This window comes from Tachypleus tridentatus, chromosome 9 (assembly GCF_004210375.1).
Source record: "Tachypleus tridentatus isolate NWPU-2018 chromosome 9, ASM421037v1, whole genome shotgun sequence".
NCBI lineage: Eukaryota > Metazoa > Arthropoda > Merostomata > Xiphosura > Limulidae > Tachypleus > Tachypleus tridentatus.
In genome coordinates this window covers 52,201,684-52,228,190 of record NC_134833.1, presented here as the reverse complement: position 1 = coordinate 52,228,190, position 26,507 = coordinate 52,201,684, and the positions used below count along the sequence as shown (strand labels likewise).

The window sequence follows — 26,507 nt, the reverse complement described above, 5'->3', positions numbered from 1 at the left end:
GTCATTAAAACAGTTTTAAAGCTGAGTATTGACATATAAAGTTTGAGAATCGGTTTAAATAACAATTCACTTATGTTGCTTAAATGATGATAAACAAAATTTCGAAGCAATTCACCAAAACCTGCTTTAAACGTATAAAATTGTCATCAATTTAAAATATTATTAAGAAAGAACGAATAAACCTAGGCAACCAACTGTTATGTCTGATGAACAGTTACAACAGTTATTCACAGAATGTCAGATTCACTTTACGAACGAAGTTATTCCACTACTGACTTTTACATATATATATATAACATCTCAAACGTTTTTCAACTTCCATTCGTACAGACACCTAAATAACAAGATGAAACACATAACAAACGCCCATCAGGGTAAATGAAGCTTCATAATTACGCATGTCAAACAATACATTATTGAAATTCGACTGTCCCATTAAGCAAAACCACAATGACATACGAAAAAATACTTGATAGAGCTAAGCCTTGTGATCACACTCAAACAATGATTTAGTAACAGTTGATAAGTATTTTGATATTTAAATATTAGTAAGATTTCCAATAAACAAAACATCACCAAACACAGCTTGGCTTTGCAATTTAGATCATTCATCAGTGATTTTTTTTAAATTTGGGAACAAACTGACACGTCAAAAGGAAAACATTTTTCACTTCATTCTGTACAATGTTTCAAGCAGACGTCCTTCTTCGGGACAGTAGAGACCATGGTTCCACTTATACATGTCTACGTATTTTTTATTATCACAAATTAATTTTTTTCTCACGTATTGTGTAACAACACTCATTCTAAAATATTTTTAAGGCTTCACTTCCCATTTAAGTGAAATAACATAAGTGTAAAAAGAAAACACGCAAACAAATACTTAGGTAAGGTTTATCTCTATAGGAAAAACATCGATTTAGGAACAATGGATCCGCATTAGGATCCGTCCAATTTATTAAAATATTCCTCACACTTCAAATTGTGAGTGCATTATAAGAGTAACAGTCAGTTCCTGAGTACAATATAGTGCTTACGAACTGTCTTCCCCCTCGTTAGTAGTTCAAAATTATGGACTGTCGTAAATTTCCTTAATATCAGGTCATCCCATAAGTAATGTCCGAAAACTTTATACAGAAAGTGCATCATCATTTCTGTCTTTGTAGAAGGTTTTAATGACTAAAATATGTACCATGAGGTGAATAAAAATGTTCAGACAAATAAAAGAAACTAACCCAACTCCAGTTTTTGAGATCATTAATCAAATAAACCCTAACGAAGATGGACGTGTCTGAAGAGCACATTACGCATTTAATGCTTTATGAGTTTAAAAAAGACAGTAGTGTAGCAGAAACTACATGAAACATTCAAAGTGTTTATGCTGTGGAGTCTCTTAATGAAAGAAAATGTCGAAGGTGATTTCAGATGCTCAAATCGGGTGACTACAGCTTTAGTGATGCGCGACGTTCAGGTCGTCCTGTTAAGTTTAATGATGACTTGCTGCTGGCTGCACTTGATGAAGATTGTGCTGTAACAGTTGAAGAACTAGCACAGAAACTTAATTTAACCCATTCAACTGTTCACCGTCATTGCAACAGCTTGGAAAGGTGTCAAAATTTAAGAGATGGGTTACCATGATTTGACAGAAGCCAACCTTAAAGCAGGAGTAGACATTTGCACTTCTCTGAACTCTCGTGAACGAAACTCACCTTTTTGGACAGGTTAGTAACTGAAGATGAAAAATGAATATATTATAAAAATGTTAAGCGCCGCAGACAATGGCTCAGTGCAAGTAAACTGGTTAAAGCACAGCCCAAAATGGACCTCTACCCTAGGAAAGTCTTCTTAAGTGTTTGATGGGATATTGTTGGTGTGGTCCACCTTGAGTTGCTGCAACTCAACGTAACGATTACATCAGACTTCTATTGTCCATTGTTAGAATGGTAAAATATTGCGCTGAAAGAAAAGAGGCCTAATTTGATCAGTCGTGAAGGTGTTGTGTTACATTAGGATATTGCACGACCCCATGCAGCAAGGATCACATCTGCAAATTGTAAATCGTTGACAGGAAGTAATCAATTAATTAACAATAATGGAACATACATTATTATTGTTATTGTTACTATTATTGTTATTGATTAACTAACATTAAAATAGTTTGATATCCTCTCTATTTTTCTGAACCTAAATTTGGACATTACTTAAGGAATGACCTGGTAGCATTGTCATTAACACAAAATGTGAATAAAGTAAATATTTAATAAACTTTGATTGTAATTAACACTTGTAATACCCATTTATATAGTTAATTGGTTTGGTTTATTTTGAATTTTCGCGCAATCCTACACGAAGACTATCTACACTACCCGTTCCTAATTTAGCAGAGTAAGACTTATATAATTAATACTTGGGCGCAAGCAATTAGAAGTGTGCGAATAAAGCTACATCTTTTAAGTTTGTTCAGGTCGTATGGGGCAAGATATTGTATAGGATAGTGTCAGTTTGTCTCTGACAATTTCAAACGTTTGGTGAATCGATATTTTTGGATAAACAGCAAATTTATATAAAATAACAAATAAATAAACAGTTTTTTAATTAAAATTATAGTTATCAATTAACTGATTTTTGACAGTATACGAAATGAAAAGAAAACTATCAAAACTAGGTGGTTTTTGCAATGAAGTAGAGCGCCATTAAGCCGCGGACCAGTAAACTTAAGCCGCTTTGCAAGTCTTGTGAGCGAGGATTATCGCGGCTCACCGCTAATTTAAGAACGTGTAAAAACGCGGCTTACGAATTTATTCCTGGCTTTATAACTTCAAGGGGATATTTAAAAAGGATTTGCTTTAATTTGGGAAATAAATAAAATATATTACAATATAAATCGACCGTTAATCTACCTTATCCGCTCTAGATGTCAGCTTTAGGGAGGCCGCCATTGTTACCGAATCACACCTCTCCATACATTAAAGTTAATCCGCGGTAAGTCCGGGAAAAAAGTGATCAAAATTAAAGTATTATTTTTAATTCGATAATCCGATATAATGATCACGCAATGGCCCGGATGAGGCTCCTCGGCGGAGCTGTTGGCGACTTCGGCTTTTCAGTCACAAAGGTTTAAGCCGCGGACCACTTAAGCCGTGGTTAAGCAGGTTGACGCCCCAAATACCGCGGCTTAACGGCGCTCCACTGTACCTAGCGCAAGTAGCTCATTGCACGACTCGACATCGCCAGATTGTTAAGCTGCTCGACTTCTAATGTCAGGGTCGCGAATTCGATTCCCCCATAACACCAACATGCCATGGCGGCGTTATAATGTGAGGGGTAATCCCACTATTTGTTGGTAAAAGAATGGACGGCTAGCAGAGATAGCCTTCGTGTAGCTTTGCGCGAAATTCTGGAAACAAAACAAACTCATTGAATAGGTTTTCAATTAATAATAAATAAATTGCTTTTGAACGTTTTTGTTTGTAAACTAAACATAAAACAAACTTGCATACAAAATAAGAAATGCCCCCAGTGACTCAGCGGTATGTCTGTGAACTTACAACGCTAAAAACTGGGTTTCGATACCCGTGGTGGGCAGAACACAGATAGCCCATTGTGTAGCTTTGTGCTTAATTCAAACAACAACAAAATAAGAAATGTATTTCTTTTGGTTTCAGATTCATCAAAATAAACATTTTATGAAAATGGAATTGATTGTTTCACCTCTATCTGGTCCAAAATAAATCTGAATGTAAAGAAGGAATACGTTAAAGACTGTGGATTTTGCGGTGAAAAACAACGTTTCTCGTTACTCACTATTTTTTAGTATTGTGTTTTACCTAATTATTGTTTAAGAAGCGAAATTTTATAGTGTTTTAGTAAAACCTTTTACTATCTGTGATTATCATACATAGCTGTTACAGGGTAAAGCTTTAGTCCAAGTATTGGCTATTTTTTATATAAGTTTCAGTTATTTATTATCCTGAATAATGTATTTCGAATATTAACATTTTTTTGTTTCTTAATTTAACTTCGTATTAACGTTACCAATAAATTAAGTACTCGTGCCATTATTATACAGTGGTTCGACTCTCCTTCCTTACTGCATTATCTATATAAAACACCATATAATTATAAAATATAATCTCTGTAGCTCTAGATTGACATAAAACTGGGCGTGTAGCTCCAGCATGTAATAACAGATTAACAAGTTACGGCGGAAGCTAAGAAACTGTCCTATGATTATAACTCAATGGTTCTGACGCTTAAACGATGATTTACAAGCTGATATGTGCTCATAAATGTAACTTTGTGTATATTATCGATGTTCGTGATAAACAAAAACTGTCGTTAAAAAACCAAGAACAACTGTCAGTATATTTCTTAAAACCTTGTTGTTTCTCTATTGAAATCTCTCTGTGTGGCTTTAGTTACTCCAGGATACTCTAAGTCACTATTAATGATCTCATGGACTTGAACTGTCAACAATACATATCGGATCTATCCAAATCACTTCACATTTGTCTAAGTCTTCGTTTTACAGTGTAATTTCAACCAGTGAAAAACCAAAAACTGGATGAAAATGTGTGTTTACAACATTTTTCTGTGATTACTTCGAGTAGGTAAGTAACAATTTTCCATTCTCAGGTATTGTACTAATAAGGCAAGACCTGACATAGTGATTAAAGTGTCGGGCTATGGATTGGCAAGTTTGGAGTTTGAGAAGTAATGCAGTTGCAAATGATTCCTCTTTCAGCTGCTGACAGGTTATAAAAGTGAAAACCAATCCTATTATTCGATTCAAAAAGTAAATAAATCCCATGTGAAGATAGACATGATACATTGGCTATCTTTCATCTAATCAGTTTACAAGAAAAAATAGCTATATCTTACCATTAGGGTCCTCTGATCTGACAGCTTAACCTTCGTGTGTATAAGATGTCAATCAAGTTGAAAATTTCAATTCCACTTGCAATAATGGGCACTTTACTATGCCAGATAGCTATTACAAGTTTTAGGCCTAATGGTCTGCCATTTTTGGCGTTTAAATCGTAACTTTTAAAGTGATATACTTCATTTATAAATGTTTTCTAAAGAATCTTTTATCTTTATATGACCAATCAACAGAAATGTTAATAATAATAATAATATGTAGTTTACGTTATTTTTACCACAAATATTAGCCTATTTGTTTGTAATGATTTATCAGGTTTCGACGTAAAAACCGTAAATATCAGGTCTAAGCTTTCTCTATATTTCTAGCTCTCACACTAATAATGTTAATTCATTTTAGACTTTACTACAATTACGCAAATGTTGTATGTGTAAAAATTTTCCCAATATACAATATGCGATGAATTCACTTACGTTACCCCGTAAGTAACCACAGTTGTAGCCCTAATTTTAAATAAATGCCTCATCTTCAACAAAATCCACTCAGACGGGTCCAATTAGGTTACATCACCCTTTGACAAGAAAACTTATTCTCATTATTTCTGTTAAACTGTAAATCTCAGTTTAAATATTGCCCGTTATGGCTAAACAAACAATCATGCAGTCTAACTACACTTTCATTAACTTAACTTTTTATAGTTTAACTTCACTTGTTGGTTACCGTAATTGTATCCAGAGATTCAAATAGCTGTCCTTTCTTCTTTCATCAAAAGTCCACACAGGCTGGTTCAGTTACTTTAGAACCCCATTTACAAAACATATTATGTTTTCTACTCCTTTTATCACAGCTGTGAAACAAACTATAGAAATCACCCTTTATGGCTAAGCATTCACATGCCGGCTAACTTCACGTTTTCTTTCACTAACTAACTTTTTCTATCTTCCTTAACTTGCTGTATCTGCACGTATTTATAACATGCGATACAAAATTCTAAAACTACCTAGCCCTCTAGTAACAAAAATATTACACATAACTAGCAAAACTTGTAAGCTTCCAATAAGACAACATCAACAATATTACTACAGCCTTATACAGCAATCAAACTGCACACACAACGAACAACTCGTACAGAGTTATGTAACAAACTTAATTAATTATTACTTTTAAATACTTAACTTTTAACACTTTTTTATGAAAATTAAATTATAATTAAATATTAAATAAATTAAGTAATAGTTATTAAGTCAAATAGTCTTGTATATCCAACAGAGTTTGAAAACTAAGCAAGCATGCTTACATGATAATCAAGCTTGAACAGTGATTTATGGATTAATTATTGGCAATGAATTTCTGGGTGGGACTGAAAGTGCACTTGTTTAGGCGAAAAACTGAGAGTACACCAAGCGTATAAATAGTTAAAAAAGAAGTTACAAGTTAATAATTGTTGTGAAACCAGCCGTATGCAACATTCTTTAATAGCCTTTTTCTTTTAATGTTTTATGATAGAGTTTAAAACTCGTTACAAGAAGCTAAGCCTCTCGTTTAAAAACTGTAGTTATGCTCCATTACAGTCACAAACAATTGTTTGCACATGACTTACCTCTTCAGAAAATCGCTCTATGGATGAATAATAAAATTCACTCAAGCATGAGTTGTTGTTTGTTAGTTTTTCTTTCGAAATCAATACATATAATGTGCTAGACAGATAGTTAAATGTGCATTATGTTCAGTGCCACGGAAAGTTGACTATTATCTGTTTCCCTTATTAAATAAGGTGATTATTTGATTCTAATTAGCAAATATTACTATGCTAAAGAAAAAAAAAAGCGAAACACAAGATCAAAACGGATGAGGGATCTAGAATCAGTGAACAAATTCAGGAAGAAAAGATATTCTAATATTAAAATATATATTTCTTGATTAAACCTAACTCGTATTGTTATCCTTTGAAGCTTACTGAACTGAATTTTTCATGCTTCAAATACAGACATTAGACGTTTAATTAGAGTTAGTTATGCAATATTGATTAACTTGGTAACTTTAGAAAACTGTACTTTTTTATATTCTCAAAACTTCGAGATAAGGAATCACAAAATAAGATACAAAACGCAAAGCCCATAGTGTATAATTAATATAGCAATAAAATAAAATTACATTCATATTTATGGCAAAGCTATTAGGCCATCTGTAGTCGTCCGTTATTTTGAACAACCGAAAAAAATGAAGCAACCAGTTAGCAGTACCGTATCAACAACTATCCATTCTAAGGGATTGACTATTACTCTTATAATGGTTGAAGAGTGAGCGATATGACACTGAATCGAACCGTGGTCACCAGCTCCCAAATGAAAAGCCCATCGTGTCTGATAAAAATAAACTTTTAAATTAATATCAAAATACGTCAAACGTATAGCACAGTATTCAATCACATCTTATTTCATAAATGACAAATTCTGGTAAAAAAACAAGTTCATTTACTCTTCTTCGTTATCTTACATATTTTTCAAAATGATGCCAGTTTGGGTAGAGCGTTGCCCCTTTTTTTAATTTTTCTAGCTGCGGATAACTCATTCCAGAGCTCGAGACTTGATACCGCCAAATATACTTCTCACTTTCGGCTATTGTCTTGTTACACAGTTGACACTCAATCCAATAATTAGTTTAAAAAACGCCCAGAAATATCACTGTAGCAGTAGATGCTGCTGGCTGGGTGTCCTCTCCATGGACAGTAGTTCAAAAGTAGGGAGAGATACCTGTACCTTATGGGTCTCTGTCCTGGCCACTTAATCAACATGCACACTTCCAGGTTGCTGTTATGACCTGTTGTGGGAGGGAAAGTTTAAATATTAACCGCGGCTTATACGCATGTAAACTAAACCTAAGAGGTCTCTAATACTTAGGTAGAGCTGTTTATAATATTTGGTACAGCAGTTTCTAATTTATAGCTACCAATCGCTTAGTTTGTTTGTTTGTTTGTTTAGGAATTTCGCACAAAGCTACTCGAGGGCTATCTGTGCTAGCCGTCCCTAATTTAGCAGTGTAAGACTAGAGGGAAGGCAGCTAGTCATCACCACCCACCGCCAACTCTTGGGCTACTCTTTTACCAACGAATAGTGGGATTGACCGTCACATTATATCGCCCCCACAGCTGGGAGGGCGAGCATGTTTGGCGCGACTCGGGCGCGAACCCGCGACCCTCAGATTACGAAGTGCACGCCTTAACGCGCTAGGCCATGCCAGGCCCACCAATCGCTTAGAGGGCAGTAACAAGCGTCAGAAAGTCCCCACACGTTTTTGTCAGATGTTTTTTAAACCGAATAGTGAGATGTGCTGTCACTTTTAGAAAACGCTCATAACTGAAAGAGCAGAGAATATTTAGCATCATTACATTTCGAACCTTAGACTGTTCAATCAGCGTCCCATGAGCTGTCCGCTATAATGTCATGCCCAACCCGTTATCACAAATGTATAAACTCATAAGATGGGTTATTGTTATTAAATACTACATAAAATCATTGGCTTTATTTTTGTAGAATAAAAAAATAGTCAAAATACCATGATGTAATTTGTGTTGGTAAACACACATATATATGTATATTGTAGATCAGAAACAGAGAATTTCTCAGAAGACTCTAAACTTAATTGTACGAAGAAATGTAAATCATCCCTGTCTATATTTTCTACTTTGCTTGAGATAGTTTAAATTTTGATGAAAAAGCTATGAGCCGAATAGTGAATAATCATTTAAGACATAAATCTTTTTTCATCTAATCATCAGTAATTCATCTTCAGCATTTTAAATGTTAATCATTTGTAAATATTCGAAAAATCAAGAAAAATCAATATTGGTTTATAAATCTGCGTGAATTGCGTTATACTTTGTGTACGTTTCACACATTTTGCACTTTTACCTCATTTTACTTCTACAAAGTACAATGGGCCGGGCATATTTTAGTAGTTATGATACCGAATGTAAATCTTAGTGTCTATGGTTTGTGTCCGCACATTAGGGTCACAAATATGATTTTTAAAAAGCTCTGATTAAATATTTCTATTAGCCCAATAGTTGTCGTTGGTTATGTTTATTTGAGCCCTTAGTGGCTTAGTAGCAAATCTGAGGGCTTATAACCCTAAAAATAATGTTCGATATCCACAATCGGCACGGAACAGTTAATCCATTGTGTAGTTTTGCGCTTAACAACAAACAAACAAACTAATTTATTAACTTAAAATTAATGACGATTAGGGCATAATGCCCTTTTGTAGCATCGTGCGTATATCCATAAACAAACATCTAAAACAAAGGTATTTTAATTAGGATATGGCATTAAGTTTTACATAAATACTTATATCATTATAACTATTGAGTTGTTTTTATGAGCTAACTTAGTTAAACGTTTTTTTTTGTAAGAGTCTCTAATTTCTTTTTTTTTAGTTTCTTATTTTTACTTTACGAAGTAACAGAATAAATGCAGTGTATTCGAGTTGATAACAAGCCATACATTTATTTCTACTCAACAGGATCTAGAGATTAGATTGCTTTCATATAACAATTTTGTAAGATTTTATTATCATTTTCATTAAAATAATAAACTTCTCTGGCTCCACACAAATACCTCTCTGCTGATTTAGTTGTTTTTGTTTGTGAACTTCTAGTTATCTTCAAATGGGTTGCAAAAACCTCTATTTTTGATATAGTGAGTCCTGTTTGATCACATTGGTTATACATAAAAGGAAAGCCTCCTTATACAGTAGGCCTAACTTTATTTTGTTTCTGGTTTTCTTATTTGTAGTTTTGTTCCACTTCGTGCGCATGCGCACAAACACACACATGAAGTTTGATATCATTTTCACATAAACTATTCCCCAACGAATAATTAATGTTATACTTGAAGAAGTTTTATTTAATTGAAAACTGCATAAGTTAACATACATCAAACTGCGAATATAAAGCAAGTTGACATATGTCAAACTTTATTTGGCACAGCCAGTTAACATGTTGTGTACTTGAAACAAGTTAACATATATGAAGCCAGAAAATTGGTTATCAAAATCCATTTCTTTAAACATCAAAAGAATTTCGGGTTGAAAATATCTTACAAGACAAAATTTTTACAAACCTACATTTTCCATACGAATTTTTTAGCCTGTTTTTAAATAATTAGCTTTAATCATAACACCAAGCAGTAAATCTATAAACTGTACACCTCTGTGAGCCTTATAATTGACTAAAATAGTGTGAAAAGATTATTCTTTAAAGACGTTGATGTCAAACTCTAAAATTTAACTATCAGCATATTTTGCTTTATAATTTTCAAAGTTCTTACGAAGTCGTAAACATGTCATTTGAAATCTGGGATTATTTTCTGCCTCGCAATCTTTTTTTTTTCTTGGGCACATCCATGCATGTTTAGTTACACTAGAGTTTGAAGTTATAAAGTTTCTCGCTGCGTTCCGAGGTGCCTCGAAGGTAATCAGGTCTTTTGTTTTGTAAGTTAGTAAAACTTTTATTTTGTTTGCATTCCACGAAAAGGAAATAAATCAATTTAATTAGTTTCTCTCTGTGTTTATTTACTTTAGTTTAGCAATTTCCTTAACAGTTAATTTTCTGTTTACAACAACTTAAGGGTTTTCTGACTTGAGGCCATCAGTGAACATTAGCATCGTATTTCGCCCTCGAGAAAAGGTAGATAGATATCAAGAGTCTTTTGTGTATATGTATGTATATAAATTAGCAATGAGAGAGGTCTGGATGACATAGAATCGTTTTACGTGTTCTGATCAAACAATTTTCGCGTTTTCTCCTGTTATTTTCATCAACTTTATTCAGGATGTACTTATTCTTATCAGCTGCCTCAGAACAGATTGCTGTTTACTGCTGGTTAATCAATAAAACATAAACTAGAAATGGATTTTGTTTCTTACTGGCTGTATATTATTTTCTTCTTTCGCTTATTTCGGTTTATTCATTCTCTCTCACACCTCTCGGTCTTCTTTTTCATTCTGTTGAACTCGTGTATTTTCTTGAAAATCAAGCCTGACTAGGCCCTATCTTTCATATTTTAACCTATTTCTCAAATTATAACGTTTGATAACCGTAGAAGATCTTGTAATCTCCGTGCAGGCTGAATTTGGAAAAGCAACTGTTCTATCCGCTCATTCTAATTCTTTTCTGGTGACTGAAGAGTACTGTAATCTTCTAACCCTTTAGAGACTGACCAGAAACAGGTTGCTTTCTCACACACTCTCAACTTCAACAATGTTTCTCACACCAAATTTCGTAATAAATATAAAGAGATCGAGATAGATATTGTCTACTTATGTTAAAATAAGTCGAATGCCTTAACCACCTGGCCATGCTGGGCCATTTTACAACAAGAAAGCCCTAAAATTGACACTTATTACCACCGTAACTTTAAAACCCAACTTCTAAAATATTTATGGAACAAATTATCTTTGTTGGCGATAGAATCTCTAATAATAAATACGTTAGATAAAAAAAGTGCAGGCAAAAATTATTAGAATATCTCAATAAATCTTACTTATTAGCACTTGAGTTATTTGTGTATTTTACGTATAAAATGAGTGGTTTCATTGTTTTATCAGTTCCCTACAATTAGTACTTTAAGATGTGAATGTGATGCAAAATGTGGATTACACCAACGGTAAGCGATAAATAAACAAGTCGGTTATTTAATATTTAATTTATTCTGAAGCTTAGTTTTTCTTTGCAAAAATTTCTGAAGTTGTGCTTGAGTTTTTATCCCAACCTTTTTTTTTAACAATTAACTTGTGTTTCTGCTTTTATCCCAGCCTTTTTAAAAGGATTAACTTGTTTTTGTGTTTTTATCCCAGCCTTTTTTAAAGAATCAACATGATTTTGTGTTTATATCCCAGCCTTTTTTATTTAACAATTAGCTTGTTTTTGTGTTTTTATTCCAGCCTTTTTTAACAATTAATTCGTTTTTGTGTTATTATCCCAGCCTTTCTTTTAACAATTAGCTTGTTTTTGTGTTTTTATCCCAGCATTTTTTATTTAACAATTAACTTGTGTTTCTGTTTTTATCTCAGCCTTTCTTTTAACAATTAGCTTGTTTTTGAGTTTTTATCCCAGCCTTTTTTGACAATTAACTAGTTTTTGTGTTATTATCCCAGCCTTTTTTATTTAACAATTGACTCTTAATCGCTAACATATGTTAAGCTCTAGAACACTATATTGCTATTACTTTGGCAAGTATCCCATTTTCTCTTTAGTTACCTACGGTTTGATACTATGATTGGTTATTTGTTTAACTTGAATAATCGAGCCAAACTATACAGTAGCTTTGTTTTAATGTCACTCTTACAACGTAGCCAAGTTAAACTAAATTCGTTTTTATTTTCTTAATCATTATACTCCAATCCCACAAAAATAAAATGTGTTATATCCCAACAGAAGTAACTTCGAATATTGCTACTTTAAAGATATACTTGCTTTAACCCTTGAACGGCGGCTATCATAAACTGATGCTGTTACCCACAACATTCTCTTTGTTTAAGGGTTAATGCTTCAACACAAAAATGCTTTGTTGGAGTACGACATTTGAATCATTAGGGAACGTAAAAAAAGACAACTTATAGAATTTGGTACACAAAGAGTTAATTTTACACTGGTGTATAACCCGTCAAAAAGACGAAACAAATATTAGCGTTTCATCCTAACCATATTATACCCTAACCTCACATTTCATAGATAATTAAAATAATTTCTTCCATATCAAATTCATAACTTCTAATATATAAAAAATCCGATGCGTTTAAAAACAATAGTTTTTATGTGATGTCGCTTAGCAAGAAAAGTATAACCTAATATTGTTGTAAGTCTGTGTACTGAAGTATACAATGAAATGTATAGGCAAAAAAAATAAGAAAGAAATTTTTATTTTTTTTATATTTAAAGTCTCCGGTGGTTAAAGAGGCTTGATAGGTATTAAAAACGTTGGTGATATAATAGTGCATTTCTTAATTGAGAAACAATAATAAATATTATGTACACGGCTCTTGGTTTGATGATTTCATATTATGTTTTTGTTTAGGCTTATTATACCAACACCCTCGACACTTATAAGGTGCACGGCACTTCTCCCCATTATAGTCACCTTGCACCCCAATCACTAAAATCGTAACAGGCAGACAGTAATCAAACTATTCTATCTAGATAAATGTATTTTGGTTTTCATGACTCCTACTATTTTGAGAAATCAGGTGTGAGGTGACGCACACTTGCTTTAGTTTAGGTTAGATGAGGGCTGAAGTACCATTTACCAAATAAATTTAATAAATTACCGATTCATGAGTTATACAGTAAGAAATGCTGCAGTAAAACTAATGATAACCTGAGAAACAATACTTCGCTATTCTATACTATGTTATGCTATATTATACTCTACTATGCAATGCTATGGTTTCCTGTACTATATTATACAATATTATGCTATTATGTACTATGCTTTGTTATTCTACACTATACTATACAATATTATGCTATTATGTACTATGCTTTGTTATTCTACACTATACTATACAATATTATGCTATTATGTACTATGCTTTGTTATTCTATACTATACTATACAATTGTATGCTATTATGTACTAACGTTCGTAATTATTTTTATTCGACAAAATGCAAAAATCACACGAAAGTAAAACTGTTTTCATTAAATATTTATAAAGACTACGGATTGAAGTACAAACTTTTCACTAAGAAATTGTTCCTTTGGTTTTCTTTCGTGTTCTAATGTACTTCCTGTAAATGATGAGCTCGAAGTTCAATCAATATAATCCTAGTATTCCTTGTGCGCTTCTTTAACGCTTTGGTATATTTGGTGTACGTTCACTGAACCAAACAGCTGTGAATAAAACAACACCTTCACTAAGTGGACAGCAGTAAATTAAAAGACGAATACTGAAACAACTAAAAGACTCTAGAGCTTCTTACCCATAAAAAGTACAAACAAATGAAGATTTTAAGTTAAATGAATAGAAACACACTCTAAGCTTCCAGTTGCTTAACAGTATTATGCGTTATTTTCATTATCTGGGATTTTAATTACAATTCAGTAGAAAAAGTTGCGCATGTAACAGTGTCGTTTAACTATTAATGTGTTGTGGTAAAATATAATTCCTTCGTAAAAAAGGTTTTACAGGGTCTGCCTAAAGAAACCTAAGAACTGTACGCAGAGTTTCCAAAGTAATAATGAAAAATATTGTTGCTTTTAGAATGAACATAAATGGCTCGAACTGTAACGATGAACGGACGGAGAAACTAAATGCGTTCTCTTATTGGTGAGTTTTATTACAAAAATGAATGTTCCACCATCGCTTTTCAAAGAACTTTGTGTTACTTCTTCTGAGCATGTCATAAAGTGATTTCTAAAAGGTGGAGTGACCTGTCATACAGCACGAGCAACAATGGCAGTGTTGCGTGGGCTCTTTCCAAAAAGAGTAATTTCCGGTAATGGAGATATAAGCTGGCTTTCACGATCCTCGGATTAATCAGCAACATACTTCTTTCTTATGAGATTACTTAAAGGTCAGAATGTATATCAACAAGCTACGGACACTACATGATTCGAAAAATAACATAAAGATAGAAATTAATGGCCTTACGCATGAAACTTTGACTTTTGCGATGGAGGGTATCATTCTTATAGCATGCCAGTGTATAGCGGACAAGTATTAGACATTATTAATTATACCAACAGATGTCATTGTAGATTATTGCAGTTTTGGCGGACCCTGTACTAAAAAATCTACCCGTTTACAGTGCCAAGACAACGTTGTCAACGTTTAAAGGTGTTTTAGACACGGATATGAATTAATGGATATCTATCAATGTTTAAAGGTGTTTTAGACACGGATATGAATTAATGGATATCTAACTACGGTCTAAAAATCAGAGATGAATGAAAAATACAAAAACAGCTTAACGTTGGTTACTTTAGATCAAAATATGTAAACCACAAAGTCACTTCATGTTACCCCTCGCTAGTACAGCGGTAAGTCTACGGATTCACAACGCTAAAATCAGCGTTGATTCCCCTCGCTGGGCTCCGCAGAGAGTCCGATGTGGCTTTGCTATAAGAAAAACAAAACATATAGTGCATGTTATTTATGTATGATGTGAATTTATTTAAACGATATCGCAATATTTGGTAAATGCGAAAACTATGTAATAAAATAATACAATATGATTTAATACTTAACATATCTGAGTTTCGTAATAATACTTATACGCTGCTGAATGTTGTGGGAAAAGATTATTTCATCACGTTTAAAGTCTGTAGAATTTGATTGGTTTTATTTTGAAATTTGCGAAAAGCTACACATGCACTAATTTTCCTTAATCTAGAGGGAAGGCAGTTAGTCAACATCAAACACGCCAAGTATTGGGCTACTCTCCTCACCAACGAATAGTGAAATTGACCGTCACATAAAACGCCCATACGGCTGACTACACGAACATATTTGGCCACAACTACTCGAAACTGCGACACTTATATCATGAGTCAAGCGTCTTAGCCATTAAATTATGTCAGGCTATGTAGAAATAACACTTTTAATTAAACTATGTCAGGCTATGTAGAAATAAAACTTTTAATTAAACTATGTTAGGCTATTCAGAAATAAAACGTTTAATTAGACTATGTCAGGCTATGTAGAAGTAAAACTTTTAATTAATAAAATATATTGCTCCTGTTGTTAGAACTGAGAAGCTTTAATGAAAACAAAACAAAGAAATTAATTAATATTTTTTCTAACTTTATACACTTGAAACATAAAGTCGTCCATACCAAATAACTTATTCGATTTAAACTTAACAACATTTAATTTGTTATTCTGCCAGCTGAAAGTAGCATGTGGAAGCTATAGCTTCTAAACGTAAGAATTTATTGTAACAAGAAAATCTAATTAAATTTGCTGAATAAGAGAGAATTAGATATTTATGTCATATGTGATATTGGAAATTCAACCACAAAATTAGATAAATCATATAAATATAAATATGTTAATCCGACAAATATGCAAGGGAAGGGTAAGAGTATCAGGGGTAACGGATTTTTTTGTTATTAAACTGAGAAATTTGCGCTTTGTAATTGTATCGGAATTAGGATTTTTCAAACAGAACAACATCATATTCTGCACGTGCATGACAAACGGCCCGGTCAGAAAAACCTGGCCGTTTATTATACATGTGCAAAACTTAGGAAAGGCACGCGCCTGGCAGCACGCACCACGAGAAGGACCTTGTTCGGCTCTTTGAGCTGAATACCTGGTTTTAGCGACACTTTACTATTTAAGCTACTGCTAAAAGTCCAAAGCAATCTCAACGGTATTGTGTCTAGAACTTATGATACCTCAATCCATATTCTGGCGACTCAGCTATGAACCTAATCCTGGCCTAAAATAATTGTATTATTGATAGAAATTACATTACACACAATTTTCGTGAGGAATAGTTGCACTATTGGCACCCAAAACGTGTTGGGGATACTCCAGTCATTCAACAAATCTTGGGTGAAAAACAATAGGTAACCAAACATTAAGTGAGGAAGATTGTGTACGTAAGTTCATAATGTCCTAAGTCCCAATATGCTTACACATTTGCGGATGTCTGGTAAGCCGCGGACCTTTATTTGTTTATTTTCTTTCGGATATTTACTCAAAGTTGTTCAAGGATTGTCTGCGTATAGCCGTCCCATATTTTGAACGGGTGAACAGGGGAGTAAGGCAGCTGATCAACATCAGCTTCTACTAACTTTTGGGCTACTATTATTAGACATAAGAGTGATATTTCAATGTCACTCTTACAATGCAATTACAGCTCCAAAGTGCGTGGCGCGTTTTTAGAACAACGAAAAGCAAACCATGAGCTCTTCGATGTCAACCACTGAGCAACGCCCGGCCCTGAAGACGTAAAAAATATTTCACTCATGAAAATTTCTTAAAACTGTTTGAACGACACATATGTACAAAAATAAGTTGATAGAAAACATTGGTACTTGTAAGGATGAAACAAAGTTAAAACTATCCAGTGAATCAGCGGTAAACTTACGGACTTATAACAATAAAATCTGGGGTTAGATTCCTAGCAGTGGAAATAACTATTATGGCTATGCTCCAAATCAAATAACAATAATATACTGGTGGACAGGCTGGAACTAGCCTATTATGTAATTTTGTGCTAAACAAAAACATGAATAATATTATAACATATAGTTTTGAACTGTTAATATTCTCAAAAGTGAAGTTGATTCTTCAAGCAGAAGTTTAACTTGTAAGTTAAAAGTTTCAAAATAGTTTTCTGTGGAGAATTATACAAACTGTTCAGTGTAGATCTAAGTTTGTTTGTTTGTTTGGGAATTTCGCACAAAGCTACTCGAGGGCTATCTGTGCTAGCCGTCCCTAATTTAGCAGTGTAAGACTAGAGGGAAGGCAGCTAGTCATCACCACCCACCGCCAACTCTTGGGCTACTCTTTTACCAACGAATAGTGGGATTGACCGTCACATTATACACCCCTCGGATTACGAGTCGCACGCCTTACGCGCTTGGCCCGTAGATCTAAGAAACTAAAGTTCAGAACTATATCTTTAGTGTTTTTTTTACAATAAAGATGACATAACTTGTCCAAAATACGGGACAGTAGTTGTCTTTTATACTCAACTGGTCAGAGGTAACTTTACCAATTCAAATCACTAAAATCCGGGATTTGATTCCCGCAATTGGCATAATGAAACCTATTGTGAATTTTTGCTCTAACATAAACAAGGAAATCGTTGTATTTCAAGATGTTCCCTTCAAGCTAACGGTAAAATACATTTCACTGACATCTTAAACAATAACCATCAGTTTTTAAATCTTCTTTTAGATCCGCTTTGTTCTTATATCAGTAATTAACTGATACACTTTCTTATCTGAGTTGATTGAATTACTATTAAAAATTAAAGATTACGGACTTATATCCTCAAAGCAGAAAAAAAACAGAAACTGTTGTATTTCGAGAAAAGATATAAAATATTCGATTTTTGTGTGTTTTTATTCCTCAATAATATAGTCACATGATTTAAGCCTAACACCTTTAAAAAATGTTGGACTAAATGATGTGCTCATTAAATTATATTCAAAATGATTTTTATATAACTATTTTTGTCATGATCTAGTATTAAATTACTTATAAAAACTCAAAAATAATGTTTGATGTAAAATTACTGAAACGTGTGTTATTATACAGCATGATTTATAAACTAAATATTTATAAGAGGGATTTACTAATCTAAAGAATCTACAACTGAACTAAGTGAGCAAACGACTTTGAAATTAGAGAAAGTATTACTTAGATGAATAACATATCATTTATTTAGAAACTTCTATTACTTTACAGAATTAAATAGAGGTTGTAATTCGTCTAAGAAACTAGAAAGACTATTTGAAGCAAGTAGCGGTGTATTTTGATGTACAATATAGAGTACAGGAAGCAAATCCACTTAGAAATATGTATTTTTGTATGGAAAGTAAGTTTCTAGGGTCACATAGAAGTTAATAAAAATTGCAGGACACAAAGACATTTTTATTTTGTAATTATTCATAAAACCATAATTTAGAATGTAAATATATTAATATCTACTTACGTAGTTTATACATAATACATGATGCTAATACCGTTAACATATTCGTAGTCTAGGCATGTTATTGAGTCATCCCCATCTTTGAAGTACCGACCACTACTCATTGGTTAGCGTGTCAAATTATAGAGAAGATAAAAATAAAAAAAACTTTAATCATTTTTCTTTAAATAACTTATCTTGTCTATTTAGGATCTGTCGCGCTATTGTCAAGATTCATGCGTTTACAAACTTATAAACAAAGCTGTAAATGACAAAATTATGTCTTAAATTTGCTTTAAAAGATGAATATTGAAAAATATTTAAGTATTCGTATTTATGGTAAAAGCTACTAACGTTAACTGTTGCTGTCCAACCATCTAGAGTAAAAGAATCGACTGTCATAGCTCTAACGCACCATGGCTTAAAATAAGGGAAGTACTATGTAATGGTATCCCATGGATTCGAACTCAACTTGTTAAAGTCCACAGCTTAATCATTGGGCATTTTATGCACCGTAAATATTTAACTACTGACAATATTAAGCTAGTTTTTTTTATCTCATGAAGAAAAATTTCTCTGACAAGTAGAAAATATGAAAGATTGAAACATACAATGATCTAACTTTGGATTCTTTCTTTTACCCAGCTATATAAGACAGTAAAGAGAGGGGTGTCACATTCGAGTGACATTCTCAGCCATTTAATCAAAAAAAGCATTTTTTCTAGTATTTTACAATCAGATGGCGACTATGAGTAAACATTGCCTTTTTTATAAACCTAGGAGAATTTCATACGTAACACTGTAGTTAAGATGTTAATTATATCATGATGCACTAACAAAATGTTTTAACAACCGTGACCTCTTGTAAATCGCGAGTTATAGACGTATCATCTACCATTAGCACATACACTTTAAAAAAAAAATGTTTCAGGATATACTCTGCCCATGAATTAATTTTTTCCTATTACTTATGGTGTTTAATATCGTGACCATTCTTTTTTTTTGCTCAAAACCGAAAATTCAAAGATTCTAGGATGGACCGAGATGCCAATTTTAGTTCATAACTTTAAATAAACCCTCCAGAAAGCATGAATGTTGGTTTACAGGATCATATTAAGCAGAAGAAAGATATAAAAATACACTGAAAGTATGTGGATGATATGACACGTATTTAATGAAACAAGATTGAACAGGATTAGTATGTGAAAGTATGTGGATGATATGACACGTATTTGATGAAACAAGATTGAACAGGATTAGTGTTACTTCAGTTTCTCAACCACAAATCTCTTTCATGTAATCGTTGATTTCGCGGAAAGACTGAAAGCTTTTGATCATTTAACTTTTGTACATTTGATATCTTCAATTCATTGTTTATTATCCTGTAACTTCACATAAAATATACCTATTGCCTGTGAAGTGATTTTTGAGTTGAGAGGTTCTCTTTCGTATGCATTTTGAGGAGTGTTACTCTAGATCACTTTTATGCGTTTTTTCGAAGCTCGTTGCTGCTATAAGTGGTCTGATGTACGAGATTTTTTGTTTAGATGGAGAACATTGAATATTGCATTATTTTAAATGTTTTGTATTTTGGATCTATGTAATATCAAAATCTTGTACAAATATATTCCTTCAGTAAGGCTGTAACACATGCCATCAGCTATGAAATTAGCTGTGGCATCATTCTGCTGAAGGCCCGGCATGGCCTAGCGCGTAAGGCGTGCGACTCGTAATCCGAGGGTCACGGGTTCGCGCCCGCGTCGCGCTAAACATGCTCGCCCTCCCAGCTGTGGGGGCGTTATAATGTGACGGTCAATCCCACTATTCGTTGGTAAAAGAGTAGCCCAAGAGTGGGCGGTGGGTGGTGATGACTAGCTACCTTCCCTCTAGTCTTATACTGCTAAATTAGGGACGGCTAGCACAGATAGCCCTCGAGTAGCTTTGTGCGAAATTCCAAAACAAACAAACAAATCATTCTGCTGATGAACAGTCAGTATTTTCAATGAATCAAATATGAAATGTCAAATAATTCACTCGTGACGCCTCTGTTAGTATGTGATTTATAGAATTATGGGAAGATTCCTAACGATAAATGTTTTACCAGATACGTATTTCATGCAAGACTTAAAAACAGTTCAGTTATCTTTAATACAGTATAATTAATTCATGATTATTGTTAGTAATCCATTATGAATATGAAATTATCTTCAAAACACATTATCATATTAAATAATAATTCTTTAAGATGTTAAGCAGACGATTGAAATGAGAAATACCATATTTACAATTTTATGTTTTAATATATTTCTTTTAAAAATATTTTAAAATATTGAGGTCACGTTTGTCAAATATCTTAAAAAATTTTATGTTTGGAATCAAGCACAAAACAACACAATGGGCTATCTGTGCTATGCTCACCACGAGTATCTAAACGCGGTTTCTAGCGGCGTCAGCTCACAGGTATGCAGCTGTGCCACTAGGGAACCGAACATTTTCTCTTCGTTTATTTTTTGGATATTTTAATTGTTATTTTCGTAAAAGGTAAAACGTCCATACATGAAACCAGTAACTTTTCAAACACGCATAAATTTTAAAGCATCTCCCAATTCTGTATTCACATACTTAATTTTGTTATATATCCATCAAGTAAAATTAGAATCTCAACCTAACGTCATCGTTTCTAGATCATTATATTTGTACTGTTTTACTCTAAGCTCCTAAGACTTTCGGCTTAAAATATTTAAACGCATTCTGAAAAACAAAACTCCATTTGTAGTTGAATCCCAGATTATTTGAAGCAACATAACTAACCATTTTGTTTTTGTATTAAAACCTACTTAAAGTTCTATTTAAATAAATATTTTATTAGTTTGAGTTTAATTCTCTACTTCATGTGACGTTATGTTAATAGCAAGTCTTCTAGCTTCATATACAAGAAAAACATTTCTAATCCACGTGGGTATTGTGCTTTAAACCTTGTCACAAGAGATCTTCAAATGAAATGGTTCGCTTCTGTTCTTTAAGCTTTTCGTCATTTAAAAGCAGAAACACAATATGAAAATAACATTAAACAAAACTTGGTTGCGTCTTTAATCAAGTTAATAAAGCCGCTTACAAGTGAACACTATTAAACGTAATTTTAACTGCCTTCTATAAAGATTGGAAATAGAGTTTAAGGAAGTAAATCTAAAGATAATTCCTTCTTTGTTCACATTGTGCCATCTGTAACTTAATACATGCAGACTAGTTTTAACTGTACTCTTCAGTTTGAAAAGGTTTTAATAGATTTGTCGTTCGTATTACACAAATTCTTTAAAATGCAGCACAAATATATTCTTCCAGCCGAATTTGTTGGTCCCTTTTTTAATATTGTTTTATTATTTTTTCAGAAGTAACATTATCCTTTTAAAAGTTAATTGTTTTCAGTGTATTATCTTCTCGTAAATCTCAAACTCAGGTTTCTTTTGCAGACTGTTATTTCAATTAATTAAAGTTTCAGCTTATTTTCCACAGCGGAAGAAAAATGTTACATCAAGAATTGCAAACTATTAAAATTATTTTGGGTTTTTATTTTGAATCTAGAACGAAATTATATAAAATTATACTTAGAATATTTTCGCATTGAAACCAAAACATTACTATTACAGTTTAAGACAACATATAAAGGGTGTTCGTAAATAAATGATATTTTCTCTCCTATGTTATTCAGGTGAATTGCTACCAACGAGTAATCACGTTAAATGTTCGGTTTCATATACCACGTGACTCTACGATAACTATTTTACGACGAGGAGATATATTGTTTCTGAGCATGAGTTGCAGTGCAGCTCTTAAATAAATACAGTACAGTAACTGTTCTACCAACTTGAGGTTGCAGTTGTTTTCAGTTGCATTTGTAACACTACATCTATGTTTCATTAAACCTTCCCAGGTTTCTACATTTTAATTTCCATAAATTTAAATTATATATATACCAGGTACCTTTTCTTTAATGACCGTTCCATCATTATTTTTATAAAACTAATTACCAAACAAAATGATATTTTGAAAGTTCATCTCTTCTAAAAGTCTAAGTGACAGAATATTCTTAAAAGTAAATATTTAGCCTCTTCTACATAATATAAATAATTAAATTATTATTAAATCTGAAATAAAGTAAATCCAGAAATACATCTATCACACTAATATAATTATTTGTACAGAAATAACAAATTGGCTTCCGTCGCTCACATTTATTTTAACAGCAGGGCTATGGGCAATAATACTTCATGTTTTTTTTTCTCACTTATTATAAACCTAATTGTTCCCCCGCTTCGAGTGGTATGACGTTATATCGGCCGAGTTAAAACGATGGAAAGCGGGTTTCGATCCCGTCATGGGTAGAGCACAGATAGTCTATTGTGTAGCTTTGTGATTAATTACAAACAAAGAAACCAATAACTCTAGATATTTTTAGTTCTAATTGAATAGAAACTTGAGTGTAATATAATATCAACATAATCATATTAATTTACTAAAGTCTCAGTTCAGTAAACCTACGTCCTCTAACTTTTGAATTAAATTATAAAACGTATTACATAAGCAAAGCGTGGCATTTCAATTGATGTACTAGAGAAGCTTGCCATGAAAATGTAAATGTTGAAAGTTACTAGACGTATATTACACGTGAATCTCTAAGACTCCACAGTTTTTATCAATAATCAATATATCAAGAAAATATATATTCATCTTAGTCTCTTGTAAAATATAATGTGTATCTCTTAACGTCTAAAAAAAAACAATATAATCAAAAAAGTCATTCCAAATCAGAAAACGTTTTCTAGTTTAGTAAGTTAATATACGATTTTCTGAAAAATTATTTTCGTCGAAATTGTACATGTCATCTTTGAAAAATAATCATAATCAGTGTAGCATATATTGTATAAACTTTGGTATCCATTATTAAATTTTGAAATATTATTTAAATACGAAAAATAGTAATATTTTAATGATTACTAATATCGTGTTGAAACTTGGATATCTTAACAATTATCTAAAAAACGATTACATATCTTTAAAAGCATAATTATGCTTAATAAATAGGTAAAAATAATTATCATCTAAAGATATATGTTATTAAATAAACCAATCATATCATTTCTAATGTTATACCGCAAGAATAGAAAGTTTAAACTAATATATAAAAATTACTGTGTGCCACTTCTATTTTTCACATTAAATTTTGCGGAAAAGGAATATATTGAGGTATTTCTAAACCAGTTGAATTTTTATTTTATTATTTCAATACGTCTTTTAATTCTTTACTTGAAAAAAAAGTTGTTCATAGAACATAAAATGTACCGATTTTTTATATTATCTAATAAATATTCATTTTCGGATGAAAATATTCCATTAATATTTCTTTTGCATCACTTACGTGTTTTGAAAGAGAAATTTGTGTAAAAGACTTGAATAAAAACTGTTTTCAAGTATAACTATACATTAGAAACAAATTGCGACTATTTCAAAGGAATCATCAAATAACTTGGTAAACATGTTATGTAGTCGTCTTTATTTTTCCGGTTTCCCTAACTTTCCTACTTACTATTCAAAACAAATACAATTGTAATTGAAGGAAATTTACCTATAATTGTAAAAAAGTAAAAGATATAAAACATATATTACAATAAGGAAGTTGTTAAAACTAAACCTACAATACACGTGTTGAGCAAAAGAACTACCTTTTGGAGTTCCTTTGACAAAGATTCATATTGTTACATGCTTATTTATATGTATTGATGACAATGTCTGTCTGTTACCAAGTAATTAAAATATATATTTTTATTTAACTGACCAATTTCCAAAAACGTTTTAAAATTAAAAGTTGTAAACACTTTTCAGTAGAATTTCAATGTTTCTCCTTAAAAGCGAAGTTTACAACTAATTTTATCGATTAGTTTATTCACTGTAATTAAACTTCTCTAAAATGTTATGATATACTTTAAGAAATAAATAAGATAAAATCCTTACATCAAAGCTTACTTTATCTTTTGTAAGTTGCAGAATTTATGTTATTAATTTTAAGCTGAACAACAGACATATCAGATGCGATACAATCGCAAGAAATGCCACAAAAGCGCACTGGTAAACTTAAATGTTTTAATATTTTATTTGCAAAAGCAAACTGATTGCAGAACTTATCACGAATTACATTTCATTTTCTTTTCGTACTTTTCACCACAATTGAAAGATTATATTTCACATCTGTTTCCTATCTAGTCTATCAGTTCATATAGCTTTCGAGTAGCTCTGCGCAAGTCTCTGGATCAAATAAACAAACTAACAGTATTATAGCTATAAACTTCTTAGCTTCTAAAACAGTCTATAATATTTTAAAACATTGTCCGTATCTTAAATATCACTTAATATCAGATAACCAAAGCGGCCAGATGGGTTAAGGCGTTCGACTCGTAATCTGAGGGGTGCGGGTTCGAATCCCCGTCGCACCAAACATGCTCGCCCTTTCAGCCGTAAGGACGTTATAATGTGAGGGTCAATCCCACTATTCGTTGGTAAAAGAGTAGCTCAAGAGTTAGAGTTGAGTGGTGATGACAAGCTGAAGTTCCCTCTAGTCTTACACTGCTAAATTAGGGGCAGCTACCGCAGATAGCCCTCGTGTTGCTTTGCAAACTTTCCAAGCTTTGTTGTATCTAAAAAGTAGTCATAAATTAGTGATATTTCTGAAATATTCTATATTTATGCACTGAAAACACTAAATTTACTTAATGGCCATCCTCGCTAGACATCCTGGTTCACTTTACTCATTCCCTATTCAAGCAAGGGGAATAAATGTGCTGTCATGGCTAACAAATATGGTCTTAGGAAACTGTTGCCGTGCTTCGCATGTTATATCTGTTCCGAGTTATGGAATGGGCCCTTAACGTGCTTCATAAAGTTCTAAATCGCAAATATATTACCTCTCACGTTTAAAATCTCATAAAGTTTTTGAAAACTTTCTTTCAGTCAACGTTTTTAATCTCGTGAAATATCTTTTGGATTATATGGTAGATTTTTTTTTTTTTTTTTTGCGTTTGAAATTGAGAATGTTATAAGAGGCGAGATGTGCCTGCGATATTTTACCGCCATGTGTCTTAAGAAACTCACTTAAAATATATTTATATTTCGATCTTATGACTTCATTATACGTAGAGTTGACAAAAGTTACCGAGTTATCTCGCTTTCATTATCTGCAATTGGCCAGCAGTGAACGTGCCGGAAGACCAATCATCGGTTCTTTGTACGTGTCCCGTTACACGAAGAACAAAACTCATGTTCTAATCTCTGAGGCCAGGTGCCCGTTATGAGGTTTTGAAAATAGTTGCCCAAGAGTTTGTGATGGGTGCTATTAACTAGCTACTATCCATCTAGTCTATCTTTTCAAACCTCAGAACAGCTAGCATTGCTAGCCCGAAATAATGTTTGCAAGAACATCCAAAAACAAATAATAAATACTATTTAAAATGATATGTTCTAGTTCCATATACACAGTAACAAATAAATTTAAGTTCATGTTTCTAAATAAGGGGCTTGTTCAACAGTTGTTGTTTTTTATTTTAAGTCTGTTTGTTTATTTCAGAATCTTAGCGTATAGTTACACAAATGGTGATCTGAGCATAAGAATTCTTACTTTTGAATTGACAGCTAAAGTGAGAGCAACTAGTTGACACCACCTGCCGCCAACTCTTATGCTACTATGATCTGATCGAAGAGTTGGACTGACAGTTACTCTTATAGTGCATCCACGTCCTCAAATGCGGATATCGGTTTTGTTAGTAATGCTTTAAAGTTATTTGTCTTGTAATTTATATTAGCTTTGACTTTACACGTATCTCCATTATTTGTTTTTTACAAATAAAATAGAATAAAAACTCAACGTCATTTTTTCTTATACAATCTGCGAGGCTTTCAAAAATAAATATTCAGTTTTATGTAATATTTT

General features: G+C 32.6%; 2 long non-coding RNA genes across 2 annotated transcripts in view; both read right to left on the bottom strand.

The window, feature by feature from the left end:
• LOC143225254 (uncharacterized) overlaps positions 1-26,507 on the bottom strand; it is a 135,092-nt gene that overhangs the window by 103,353 nt on the left and 5,232 nt on the right. The window lies entirely within an intron of this gene.
• Positions 7,334-13,767, bottom strand: LOC143225256 (uncharacterized). The gene is made up of 2 exons (XR_013013752.1): positions 13,618-13,767; positions 7,334-7,702 (listed from the first exon to the last, which is right to left on the bottom strand). It is a non-coding gene; the product is annotated as an uncharacterized LOC143225256 (long non-coding RNA).